The sequence below is a fragment of the Neoarius graeffei genome, chromosome 6, assembly GCF_027579695.1.
Source record: "Neoarius graeffei isolate fNeoGra1 chromosome 6, fNeoGra1.pri, whole genome shotgun sequence".
Lineage (NCBI taxonomy): Eukaryota > Metazoa > Chordata > Actinopteri > Siluriformes > Ariidae > Neoarius > Neoarius graeffei.
The window spans coordinates 58,834,863-58,848,854 of record NC_083574.1 but is presented as its reverse complement, the minus strand read 5'-3'; positions in this window follow the sequence as shown (position 1 = coordinate 58,848,854).

The window sequence follows — 13,992 nt, the reverse complement described above, 5'->3', positions numbered from 1 at the left end:
CAAGTTGTTCAATCGACTAGGCACGGCTCGGTTTTATTCGACACTGGATTTGAAAAAGGGATATTGACAGATCCCCTTGACTCCGCTATCCCAAGAGAAAATGGCCTTTTCCACACCGTTTGGCTTACACCAGTTTGTCACACTTCCTTTTGGGCTGTTTGGGGCGCCCGCTACATTCCAGCGGCTTATGGATAGGGTCCTCTGCCCCCACGCCACCTATGCAGCTGCCTACTTGGACGACATTATTATTTACAGTAATGACTGGCCGCGGCACTTGGAACACCTAAGGGCCTTCCTTAGGTCGCTGAGGCGAGCAGGTCTCACAGCCAACCCGAAGAAGTGTGCGATTGGGTGGGTGGAAGTATGGCATCTGGGTTTCCACTTCGGCAATGGTCAGGTGCGTCCCCAAATTAATAAGATGGCAGCGATTGCGGCCTGCCCGAGGCCCAAGACCAAAAAGGGGGTGAGACAGTTCCTGGGGCTGGCTGGCTACTATCGTAGGTTTATACCTAATTATTCGGACGTCACCAGCCCGCTGACTGATCTCACTAAAAAGGGGGCACCAGATCCGGTCCAGTGGATGGAGCAATGCCAGCAGGCTTTCTCGGAGGTAAAGGCTGCACTGTGTGGGGGGGGCCACTGTTACACTCCCCTGACTTTTTTCTCCCCTTTATTTTGCAGATGGATGTGTTGGACAGAGGGTTGGGGGCTGTTCTGTCCTAGGAGGTGGAGGGGGAGGACCGTCCAGTGCTGTACATCAGCCAGAAGCTGTCGGTGCATGAGGGCAGGTACAGCACAATCGAAAAGGAGTGCCTCGCCATCAAGTGGGCAGTCCTCGCCCTCTGCTACTACCTGCTGGGTCACCCTTTCACCCTCTGTTCGGACCACACGCCCCTGTAGTGGCTCCACCGCATGAAGGATGCCAACGCGCGGATCACCCGTTGGTATCTGGCAGTCCAGCCGTTTAAGTTTGAGGTGGTCCACAGGCCAGGGGCACAGATGGTCGTGGCGGATTTCCTCTCCCGTCAAGGGGGGGGGGGGGAATCGGCTACAGGCCAGACGTCTCCCTGGCCTGAGTTGGGTGGTGGGGGTATGTGACAGCGGGGGCGTGGCCAAGCGTTGGTCTGTGAATGGAGGGCGGAGTCAGGGAAGGTAAGTGGTGGAATCATTGCACCTGATGGGAATTAACCTGTCTTTGTGTGTCTTCCCCAGTGACCGCGCCCTTTAAAAGGAGAGAGAGAGCAGAGAAAGGGAGCTCTCTCCCCAACCAGAACACTTGTGTGTGTGCGTGTGTGGCTGGGAGAGTGTGGAAAGCTGAAAAGCTAAGAATAAAAAGAGTTTTTGTGAACTCAGTTCTAGCCTGCCGTGCTTCTGTGCTCCACCCACCTGGTCAGATACAACATACATGTAACTTGTATTGTGTGTTTAAGTTACCAGTATAAGATTATTTAATTTGCTTCAGAATGTGATTGTCTCAGTTCATCTGATTATTTAATTAGCCTTTTACGTTTTATCAGTGAAAATGGATGCATGTTGCATAAGTTATAACACCTATCCTGTGAGAGTCAACCCACAATCAATGAAGTCATCCCACAATCAGTGAAGTCAAATCAGTCTTATTTGAGCAAGTCGGTAACGGTATTTCTTACTTTCATCATAAATTTATTTATATGACTTTGGTCTATAGCTGTCAAAGGCCTTAGCCTTAAAACCAGTTACCGTAGTGACATCACGCACTCAAGCATGGCTAGCTCAGCGGGGCAGCTCAAATGCTAACTTTGCGGTTGATTTTAACTCTCAAAAAATATTTTTTATATTCCCATTTATGCACCATACAAAAGTCAAGGATGGAGATACTGTCCACTCAGAAATTTATTTAAAAATAAAGGTTCTGTGTATCTGCTTTAAACATGAGCTAATTTTGCAGGGTTAGCACCATTTGATTTACACAACATGCCTACCACTTTAAAGGTGCGAATTTTTTTTTTTTATTGTGTGTGTGTTGGTTTGGCTGTCACAAGTGACAGATCCATGTTCAGCAGCAGCATATCATCGGTCTCCTTTGCAGTCATGAGCCCTGCGATGGCTCACAAGTCTAATTGCCGATCCACAGATTCGTGGACATTTATCACAAGGATAACTTCCAGGTGCTGATATTCGTTCCTTTCAACAGCGACAACACTCCTTCAGTACTTCAATTTGACTCTCCTCAAAACTAGCCACGCCAGCCTTCACTGCTGTTCTCAACCGGACTCCATTCTGGGCAAATACTTCAAAGTCCGATATGCCACATTTGGTCAGCGAACTCTTCAGAAGGACCTTAAAACACTTCTTAGGAGCACTGACTGGGCGCACACCATCGGACAGTTCACCATATAAAAGAGCACATGGTAGTCTTTCTTCACCCATCCGAACAACATGTCCTGCCCATCAAAGTCTTGCTTCCATAATGTAGGCCTCTATTCTGTGTATGTGGCAGCAAGACAGGACTTCAGAGTTAGGTACACAATCCTGCCAAGATATTCCGGCAATCCTTTGCAATCAACGCATATGAAATGCATCAAGCTGTTTTACATGATGTCGATATACTGTCCACGTTTCACAGCCATATAGCAACACTGTCAGAACAGCCGCCTGATAGACAGACACTTTTGTTGTTAGAGATATGTCACGAGTGTTCCAGAGTCTCGAAGCAAGACGACCAAACGTTGAAGAAGAGTGTGTGTGTGTGTGTGTGTGTGTGTATGTGTGTGTGTGTGAGTATGTGAATGGAAGGCGCGAGCCTTGTGCTAGGCCTCGCCTAAAGGGGGATGGGCAACAAGGAGAGCGCACGAGGGAGAGACAGAGACAAAGGATCTGTAGTTTAAAAACTAATCTCGGCTAGGCCTTAAACCCAACTTCTACTCAACCCTTAGCTACTCCTGAAATCCCAAAGTTGAGGAGTGTATTGCGATGGAGGGAGTTAAAAAGAGAATGAGAGAGAGAGAGAGAGAGAGAGAGAGAGAGAGAGCATGCACGATCTAACTAAATACAGATAGTAAACAAAGTAAATCAAACAACATGCGGTCTAAGACCAACTTTCATGTGAATCAAAATGTGTACATTTAAACCATAAATTAACTCAAATAAACAACACTCTTCACATTAACTAGCCACAACTAAGACTAACAATTGCCCAGATGCCAGCCTTACTTGAGATCACTCTTGTTTGGCGACTGAGAGTGCGCGGTCTGTTATCTGAAGACAGCGCGGAGCGCAGGTCCAGGGAGAAAACAGTTCTGTTCCTTTCACTTTTACAGCTCATCAGCTGAAGATATTTGGTGTCCCGTCGGTCATCCAATGATCTGGAAGGAATCTTGTTTGTAGTTCATTGACGTTGTAAAAGGGAAAAGGGATCCAGTCGCTTTTTCTCTTTAAAATACTGCGTGGGCTGCAGTAACTAACCGGTTCAGTTATTATTGCAACTATGCGAAGATCAAATACATTGAACTTTGGCTAAAGGTCCGGTATCAATAGCTCGTTCTTTGTCCTTTGTTCTTCTGTAGCACAGATGCAATGGCGTCTTTTTCACGCGTGGAAACCCACCGCCAGAGAGAAGGAATTTCGATTTTGCCGCAGGTTTTAAGCACAGTCGTGACGTCACTGTATTTGGTATCCGGTATCATCGCTGTATCCAATACCATTACAGGGAGTCAGAAGAATGGGCAGAGATAGAACAGGGGACATTGAGTACAGGGATTGGTGTGTTCAATGCTGTACAGTGAAAGGGGGAAGATTACTATGACTATGGCATGGCAGCTCCCCTACAGCTGCGATTCTCCCTGTATCCACATTGAGTTTCAGGATTAGCCTCTTCTGCCAAGACAAAGGCTCTTCTGACTACAAGATGCCTGCTAAGACCTTGCCAGCAATACACAACAGAGAGATACCTCTGTGATTGTCACAAACGGCATGTTCCCCTTTCCTCTTGTACAGGTGGATAATCTTAGCATCTTTGAAGTCCTGAGGGGCTGATTCCACCTGCCAGATGATTGAGTATAAGTGATGAAGCCTTTCAGCCAGATTGGAGCCACCATACTTGAAAATCTCAGGTGGGAAAGAGTTTGCTCGAGGTGCTTTACTGTTTTTCAGTTCACCGATGACCTTTAGAACCTCATTAAGCTGGATTGGCAGGATCAGACTTTCAAGCAGTGGTCTGCATGGCACAGCCTCAATCACTGCATCTGCCATGGTGGTTGGACAATTAAGCAGTTGTTCAAGGTGTTCAGCCCACCTTTTTATGATAAGTGAGGGGTCCATAAGAAGGGTACGCCCATCAGAGCTATGACTGGCCGACACACCATTGAAACTTGGTCCATAGATAGCTTTCAGTTCTTGATAAAAAGTACACAGGTTGTTCTTGTTTGCAGCTATCTGCATCTTTTTGGCCTTTTCAGCCCACCACTCCTCTTTCATCTTCCTGATTTTAGCTTGCGCTGCAGATTTAACTTGTTGATAGCTATCCTTCTTTGCCTGGTTTAGCTTGTCTGATATCCAGTCTAGATGCTTCTGATGTAGATTGAATAGAATGTCATGAATCTGCAGATCATTATCATCAAACCAATCCCTGTGGTTTAGTCGCTTGTGTCCTATTGCTGCAACAGCAGCCTTGCTGACTCTCTCTTTCAGGTCATTCCATACCCTTTCAACATCAACAGATTCATCATCTTCTTCTGCTACTATGGCTTCCAGTTCAGACTTGAAGGCCTGTTGAAGCCGATCTCGGTTTTCTTCAACCTTCAGCTTATCGACGTCCAGGTGAAGTACCTTGGCTGGTGGTCTGTGGTGGGCCTTCGTGGGAATGCAAAGTGCAGATGTAACTTTAACTCGCCGATGGTCAGACCACATGGTAGATGTACATACTGCTTGAGTTAGATGGATATCTGCCAGGTCCCTCTGTCTGACAATAGCATAATCCAGCATGTGCCAGTGGCGTGATCTAGGATTGTTTTCAGGGAATCCTTTTGTTGAAAGATGGTGTTTGTGATTACGAGTTCATTCATGGCACATAAATTCAGGAGGAGTAATCCATTTGAGTTTTCCTTTCCTACACCATGATGACTGAGAACTTTTCCCCAGATGTCATTGTCCTGGCCTACTCTTGCATTGAAGTTGCCAAGAAGAATAAGTTTGTCTTTGGGAGGTACGGATCTTATTATATTCAACAAACTTTCATAAAATCCTTCTTTCACCTCATCAGGGTATGTCATTCTTGGGGTGTATGTGCTGATGATGGTAGTATAGTGATGATTTGAAAGTGTCATGGTCCTACCTGTGGGCTTCTCTCTTCAGGTAACATCTCCACTCAGCATTACTGGCCACACCCGCACTCACTTCCTCTTATTATCTTTCTGTGACTGTCATTGGCTGTTGCCGATCACCTGCTCTCCCCCTGTGTGTATTTAAGCTGCAGTTCTCCCTAGCCCCTGTGTCAGATCGTCTGCAACTCTCAGCCTGATAACCTGCTCTGTGTTCCTACTACTCTGACTCCTGAAGATTTCCTGTTCTGTCTGACTCTGTCTGCTCTCCAGCCCCGGTAACCTGATCTGCCTTCTGTTCTGTCGACTCTGCCGCTTGCCTGCCCCTCCTGTACCTTCACCTGATCTCCAGCTCGCTTAGCCCTACAGCCACACCTCTCTGACTACACCTGGTCTTGTCTCATCTCTGCTGCTAAGTAGGGTCAGGCCTGGTCAGTACTTGGATGGGAGACCTCAGACATCACCACCAGCCATCCCTGCCTCTCAGTTCTCCTGCTACTGGACTTCACCCACACACATTCTTCCAACTCCCCTTTCCCCTGTTATTAATAAACTGTGGTTTGAGTGCATTTGATCTCCTCTCCTGTCTGTTCCATGATAGAAAGATGCATAGACATTAGTCTATTGTTGATGCCCTTGGGAAGGCCAACTAAATGATGGGTTAATGATGTTTTGACAGCAAAGCTGACATCTGCGTGGTGTGGTTGTGAATCGGGTTTGCCAATCCAGTAGAAGGTATAACCAGCACCAGTTTTGGTAAGCTGCAACTTGTTGGCAAGGCATGTTTCACTTAAAGAGGCAAAGTCGATTCCTTGTTGACATAGCACGCAGGCTATAACAGCGGTCCTTCTCTCAATGTTATTTTCATTGTCAAGTAAAGTTCGAATGTTCCAAGCACCAAATGCGAAATTTATTGAACTGTCTTCTACCGTATTGAGTAGGTGGCCAGCTGATCGTAGTCAACCAGCAGGCTTACATAAAGGACAAGCTTTTTTAAGTCACATTTTCTAGACTCTTCCCAGGAAAGGGAGAAGCAGGCTACCCGTAAAGACGGCTGCTCTGTCACCTCAGTAGGACATGAAAGTGTGTGGTTATCCAACATCCACAACAAATGGTCATCACACTGAAGTCGTCTAACATGCAGTTGTTTGACTAGGGGCTCCCAGCAACACCCTTCGCCTGCCCCCATTGCCAATCCCTGTCGCCGTAGGACTTGAGACACTAATTGCTGCAAAAACTGCCTGCACATGTTATAGCAAGGGTGGATTGTGCTAGCCCACCGATACTCTCTCCATCCTATCAGTTTGGCCAGCGGGTTCCAAAAAACTGAGCACGCATTGTCCACCAGTAGAATCGCAGCTGGTTAACCTCATATTCCATATCGGGAAAGAGCTCTTTGATGATATGGCTACCAGCAGATATCAGGTTTGCATGATGGCCGTTGGGTCGCGAGGAGCTCATCCACCCTTTGACAGGTCTTGTTTTTACTCCTGCAGGGTGACATGCCACCCTCCTCACCAGTACACATCAGTACACTGGTGGGGGGGGCCGGTTTAGATGCAGACCACCCATTTTTTATCATGACACAAACAATAATTAAGATGAAGAAACAGAAATCTGGAGTGTGTATAGGTATTCACCCCCTTTCGTATGAAACCCCTAAATAAGAGCTGGTCCAACCAATTTACTTCATAACACATAATTAGTTGATTAAGTTCCACCTGTGTGCAATCAAACGTCACATGATCTGTCACATGATGTCTGTATAAATCGATCTGTTCTGGAAGGACCCTGACTCTGCAGCACTATTAACATGAAAACCAAGGAGCACTCCAAACATGTCAGAGACAAAGTTGTGAAGAAGTATAGATCAGGGTTGGGTCATAAAAAATATCCCAAACTTTGAATATCCCATGGAGCACCATTAAATCCATTATAGCAAAATGAAAAGAATATGACACCACTACAAACCTGACAAGAGAAGGCCGGCCACCAAAACTCCCAGACCAGGCAAGGAGGGCATTAATCAGAGATCCAACAAAGACACCAAATATAACACTGAAAGAGTTGCAAAGATCCACAGTGGAGATGGGAGTATCTGTCCAGAGGACTACTTTAAGCCATACACTCCACAGAGTGGGGCTTTATGGAAGAATGGCCAGAAAACACGTTTGGAGTTTGCCCAGCAGCATGCGGCAGACTCCCCAAATACATGGAAGAAGATTCTCTGGTGAAATGAGACTAAAATTGATGTGTTTGGCCATCATGCGAAATGCTATGTGTGGCCCAAACCCAACACCCTGAGAACACCATCCCTACAATGAAGCATTGGCAGTATCATGCTGTGGGGATATTTTTCATTTGCAGAGACAGGAAAGCTGGTCAGGACTGAAGGAAAGATGGATGGCACTAAATACAGGGTAATTCTGGAGGAAAACCTGTTTGAGTTGGCCAGAGTTTAGAGACTGGGATGAAGGTTCACATTCTGGCAGGACAATGACCCTAAACATACTGTGAAAGCCACACTGGAGTGGTTTAAAGGGAAACTTTTAAGTGTCTTGGAATGGCCTAATCAAAACAGACCTCAATCTAATTGAGAATCTGTGGCATAACTTGAAGATTGCTGTACACCAAAGCAACCCATCTAACTTGAAGGAACTGGAGCAGTTTTACCTCGAGGAATGGGCAAAAACCCCAATGGCTAGATGTGCTAAGCTAATAGAGACATACCCCAAGAGACTTGCAGCTGTAATTGCAGCAAAAGGTGTCTCTACAAAGTATTGAATTTGGGGAGGTGAATACCTATGCACACTCCAGATTTTTGTTTTTTCATCTGAATTATTATTTGTGCCACAATAAAACAACAAGTTTCACCTTTAAAGTGGTAGGCATGTTGTGTAAATCAAATGGTGCTAACCCCCCAAAATCCGTTTTAATTTCAGCTTGTAATACAACAAAACAGGACAAACACAAAGGAGGATGAATACTTTTGCAAAACACTGTACATTTTGCACTGAATGCAAGCAGGGACTCTGACAAGACTAACTATGACAGCATAACTAAAAGGGAGAGCTAGAAGGTAACCCAGTTATGAGGGAGCCCTGAAATATAAAGCAGCCAGCCACTACACCGTCAACAAACTCGAGTGAGTGAGTGAGTGAGTGAGTGAGTGAGTGGGGGACTGACAGCATCCATACATCCCAGTTTATCAAAACACTCTATGCCTGAGGACCCTCCAGATCTGCTCCTTTACCGAATAAAAACTATTGACAAAAGGCTTGACTAAAAAGATATGTTTTCAGCCTAGACTTAAACATTGAGACTATGTCTGAGTCCCGAACACGACTTGGAAGGCTGTTCCATAGCTGTGGTGCTTTGTAAGAAAAGGCTCTGCCCCCTAATGTAGCCTTCACTCTATGAGGTGCCAACAGATAGCCTGCACCTTTTGATCTAAGTAGGTGTGGTGGGTCATAAAGGACCAGAAGTTTGGTCAGATACTGTGATGCAAGAGCATTCAGTGCTTTAAAGGTCAATAGTTATAATCAATACAAAATTTGATTGGGAGCCAGTGCAATGTGGATAAGACAGGGGTGATGTGATCATATCTTCTAGTTCCAGTAAGGACTCTTGCTACTGACTTAGATTTAGACAACCTTTATTGTCATTCAGTATGCAACAAGCGTACACAGAACGAAATTTTGTTGCAATTTGGCTCAGCACAGAATTAAATATGAAGTGTATTAAATTAAATTATGTAGCAGCAAAAATATTATGAAGTGCAATATTATAAAGTGACCTGTGGAATTAGGAAGTGTTCAAGTATAAATAAAAGTTTAGAGTTTGGATTTGGAGTTCAGCAGTCTGGTCACCTGGGGAAAAAAGCTGTTACACAACCTGGTGGTCCTACACCAAATGCTGTGCAACCTCTTTCCAGAGGCCAGGAGGGAGAACAGTCCATAGTGAAGGTGTGAGGGGTCACTGATGATGTTTCTGGCTCGAGACATGCAGCGCCTTGGTGCAATGTCCTGAATGGAGGGAAGAGAAGTCCCAATGATTTTCTCTGCTGTCCTCACCACTCTCCTCACAGTCTTCCAATCAGAGGCACTGCAGCCTCCACACCACAGAGATGCAGCTGGTTAGAATGCTCTCTATGGTGCTTCTGTAGAATGTAGTGAGGATGGGTGGGGGCAGGTGGGCTCTCCTCATCCTACACAGGAAGTGCAGATGCTGCTGTGCCTTCTTGACCAGTGACGCAGTGTTCACAGACCAGGTGAAGTTGTTTGTGATGTGCACCCCTAGGAACTTGGTGCTATTGACCACCTCCACAGCCGTGTTGTTGATAAGAAGTGGAGCGTGGCTGGGCTGGTTTTTCCTGAAGTCAACAATGATCTCTTTAGTTTTGTCCACATTCAGGATCAGGTTGTTTTCCCTGCACCAGCCCACCAGCTGCTCCACCTCCTCTCTATAGGCCAGGTCACTGTCATCCCTGATGAGGCCCACCACTGTTGCATCATCTGCAAACTTCACAATGTGGTTGCTTGCAGCCCTGGGGACACAGTCGTGTATCATCAGAGTGAACAGCAGAGGGCTCAGGACACAGCCCTGAGGGGAGCCTGTACTGAGGGTGACGACACTGGAGGTGTTCTGTCCGACCCGCACTGACTGTGGTCTTTCAGTGAGGAAGTCTAGCAGCCAGTTGCACAGGGGCCCCAGTTTGTTCACCAGATGCTGTGGAATGATTGTATTAAACGCTGAACTGAAGTCCAGGAACAGCATCCTCACATGAGTGTTCTTCTCCTCCAGGTGTGCAAGGCTCAGGTGAAGAGCAGAGGAGATAGCATCTTCAGTGGAGCGGTTTGACTGGTAGGCAAACTGGAAGGGGTCGAACATGGGAGGGAGTCTGGAGGTGATGTACTCCTTTACCAGCCTCTCAAAGCACTTCATCACAATGGGAGTGAGTGCGACGGGCTGGTAGTCATTGAGTGATGTGATTTGAGGGTTTTTTGGCACTGGGATGATGGTGGCAGTCTTGAAACATAATGGGACTTTTGCTTGATCCAGTGAGGTGTTGAAAATGTCTGTTAGAACATGAGCCAGCTGGTCTGCACTTTCCCTGAGCACCTGACCAGGAATATTATTGGGGCCTGGGGCCTTCCATGTGTTGACTCTCCTCAGAGTCCTCCGCACCTTAGCTATATCAAGACAGAGTGCCTTTTCATCCTGCTGGGGAACAGCTTTCACCACAGGAGTGCTATTTAGTGCCTCAAACCTCCCAAAGAAGTTATTGAGTTCATTGAGGAAGTTCGTGTCATCATCACACTTGGGAGGTGCTATCCCGTAGTTTGTGATAGCCCGTATGCCTTTCCACATATCCCTGGTGTTGGTGGTGTCATGGAAAAAGTCCTGGGTTTTTTGACTGTGAGTATGCTTTGCTAATCTGATGGCATTGTTCAAATTAGCTCTCGCTGTTCTCAGTGCCTTCTCGTCACCAGACTTGAAGGCTGAGTTCTGTGCCTTTAGCATTTTGCGTACTTCATAAGTCATCCAGGGCTTTGGTTGGCCCAGGTGGTGATGCTCTTGATGTCGCTGACATTCTCCATGCATTTGTTGATGTAGGCTGACACAGACATGGCATACTCATCTATGTTGGTATAATCATTATAAGTGGCAGCTGCCTTGAACATGTCCCAGTCCGTGTACTCAAAACAGTCCTGTAGTGCCTCCATAGCCCTCTCAGACCACATCCTCGCCTGCCTCACTATAGGTTTCCCTCTGATCAGCAGGGGCGTATATGCAGGGATTAGCATAATGGATAAATGGTCAGAAGAGCCAAGGTGGGGGCGGGGGGGTTGCTCTGAATGCATCCTTCATATTGGTGTAGGCCATGTCTAATGTGTTCGCTCCCCTGGTTGCACAATCCACATGCTGGTGAAAATGAGGGAGGACTGTCTTCATGTTGGCCTGATTAAAATCCCCAGCCACAATGAAAAAGCCCTCAATGTGAGCGGATTGCAACTCACTGATAGTCCGGTAAAGAACACTCATAACCTCCTTTGTGTTAGCGCTGGGGGGCACGCACACAGCAGTGATGAAAACTAAAATAAACTCCCTGGGCAGATAGAATGGTCTACAGTTTACAGTCAGAAGCTCAATGTCCGGTGAGCAATGGCTTGAGACAAACTTAGCATTTTTACACCAATTGTTATTGATATAAATACACAAACCACCCCCTCGGGATTTACCGCTTAGTGCGCAGCTCCTTTCGGCGCAAAATGTAGCTAGCCCCTCGATGCTAACAACATTGTCCGGGATTGAAGAGTTAAGCTATGTCTCTATCAGAATTATAGCGCAGCAGTTCCTCATCTCTCGTTTTGTTGTTAATTCCAGCTGCAGATGATCCATTTTGTTCTCCAGGGAGTGAACGTTAGCGAGGAAGATGGATGGAAGCGGCATTTTATAGGGGTTAGCTTTTAGCTTAGCTGTTAGCCCCCCCCCAATAACCGCACTTCTGCCTTCAGTCACACCGCCTCTGCTTGCTTCTCCGTTGGCTTATGCTGCTAGGGGAGTCCGCTGCACCATAGGCCCCTGGGTCTCGCCGGTGTAGCACTCCAAGGCTACGCAAACACTCCCGAGTAGTCATGTCTACGAAGCCAAAGTAACTGGATGATCGTAATTCCAGCAAGTGCTGGCGATTATATACAAACTTACTGAGAGTTTTTACTGACATTCTAGGTGGCGTATTATGATTGAAAAAAACGTAACTGTCGCGAGCCCATGCAGCCGCAGCCAAACAGGGCGCTGCCGTCTTGGAATTATACTGCATTTCGAATTCACTGGAGCTTGTCTATGCACTTATTGGAACATCCAAACAGTAAGGCATTACAATAATTCAACCTAGAGGAAACAAAAGCATGAACTAATTTTTCAGCCTCGTGTAGTGACATTATATTTCTTATCTTAGCAATATTTCTGCGATGAAAAAAGCTATCTTGATAATGTCATCGATATGAGTTTCAAATGAAAGACTGAAGTCAATGATCACACCAAGGTCTTTTACTGCTTCACATAAAGAAACAGAAAGGCCATCCATAGTTACTATGTAATCAGAAAACCTACGTCTAGCTGCATGTGGTCCGAGTATAAGTACTTCTATCTTGTCAGAGTTAAGCAGAAGGAAGTTAATAAGCATCCAGTGTCTAATGTCCTTTACACATTCCTCAATTTTATTAAATTAGTGTCTCTCATCTGGTTTTGCAGAGACATACAACTGTGTGTCATCAGTATAACAGTGGAAACTAATACCATGCTTATGAATAATATCACCCTGAGTTAACATATATAAAGAAAAAAGCAATGGGTCTAAGACAGAACCTTGTGGAACACCAAACTTTACCTCAGTATGTCTCAAAAAATCACCATTTACATCAACAAACTGATAGCAATCAATTAAATAAGATCTGAGCCAGGAGAGGGCCGTTTCTTTAACTCCCACAACATTTTCTAGTCTATCCAGGAGAATGAAATCATCAATGGTGTCAAAGGCTGCACTAAGGTCAAGCAATACAAGCAGGGAGACACAGCCTTGATCAGATGCCAACAGTAGGTTATTTATTACTTTAACCAGTGCTGTTACTGGCGATGATGAGGTGTAAATCCTGATTGATACATTTCATGGATGTTATTCCTATGTAGATATGAACATAACTGCTGTGCCACAGGTTTTTCTAGAATCTTGGAGATAAAGGGGAGGTTATCATTTGGGTTGATATCTGGTGATTGTGGAGTGACCCTCTCAGGAGACAAGTGGATCCAAAGTATGGCATTGAAATTGATGTATTTCTCTATGCAGTTCTCTCTGTCAATCATCGCAACACTAACCAATTGTGGGTGTCTGTGAAATCATGTATGCATAAGAGGGCAGATAGGACTTTCCTCCAATTATGCTACACTGCCCTGTGATTCAGCATGAGCAGCAGTTTGAAAAGCTGTGTTTGGCTGGCTTCATGTTTCTCAGAGTAACCATGTTAGCCTTCAAATTTACAGTTGGTAACCATCCTATGATGGTGAGAGGTGGCTAGTTGAAGGAACCATTAGGTGATTTAGGGGGGCAAATGAAAAAAAAATCCAATCAATCAACTTTCAAAGTCACATATTTCTTCTTATGTTACTTCCTCTTGCCATAGTGATCCAAAATCAAGGTCAGCTAGATCTGTTCAGCATTTTAATACATGCCATAGACCATGGGAGAATGTTAATTGCTTTATTGTATTTTGCAGTGCACATTTCTTTAAGCATCTGCACTCTATGATATTCCACAATGTTATTCTGATCTATTTATAGCTAATTTTTTCTACTTGTCTGTATGTCCCTCATGCAGCTTGTTTCTTAGCTGCTGCTGTCTGAACGCTACATGCCTGCTGTGGACTGGGGTTCAGGGTGCTCTTCCTGAAATCTTTCTTCATCAGAATTGAGTACCAAATTGCCCTCTTGTTCAGCCACCTCCTCCTCAACTTTATTTAAATCTTAGTAAGTCCAGGGCTGTCTGAGTGAAAGATCTCTCTGTAAACTTCCCTGACTTGTCTGGATTATTTTGGCACCCTACCCACACACAGATATCTAGACGAGCCATCATATAATATTTACTGACAGAAAACTCTCCCACCAAATAATAAAAATATAAAATACTGTAGATCGT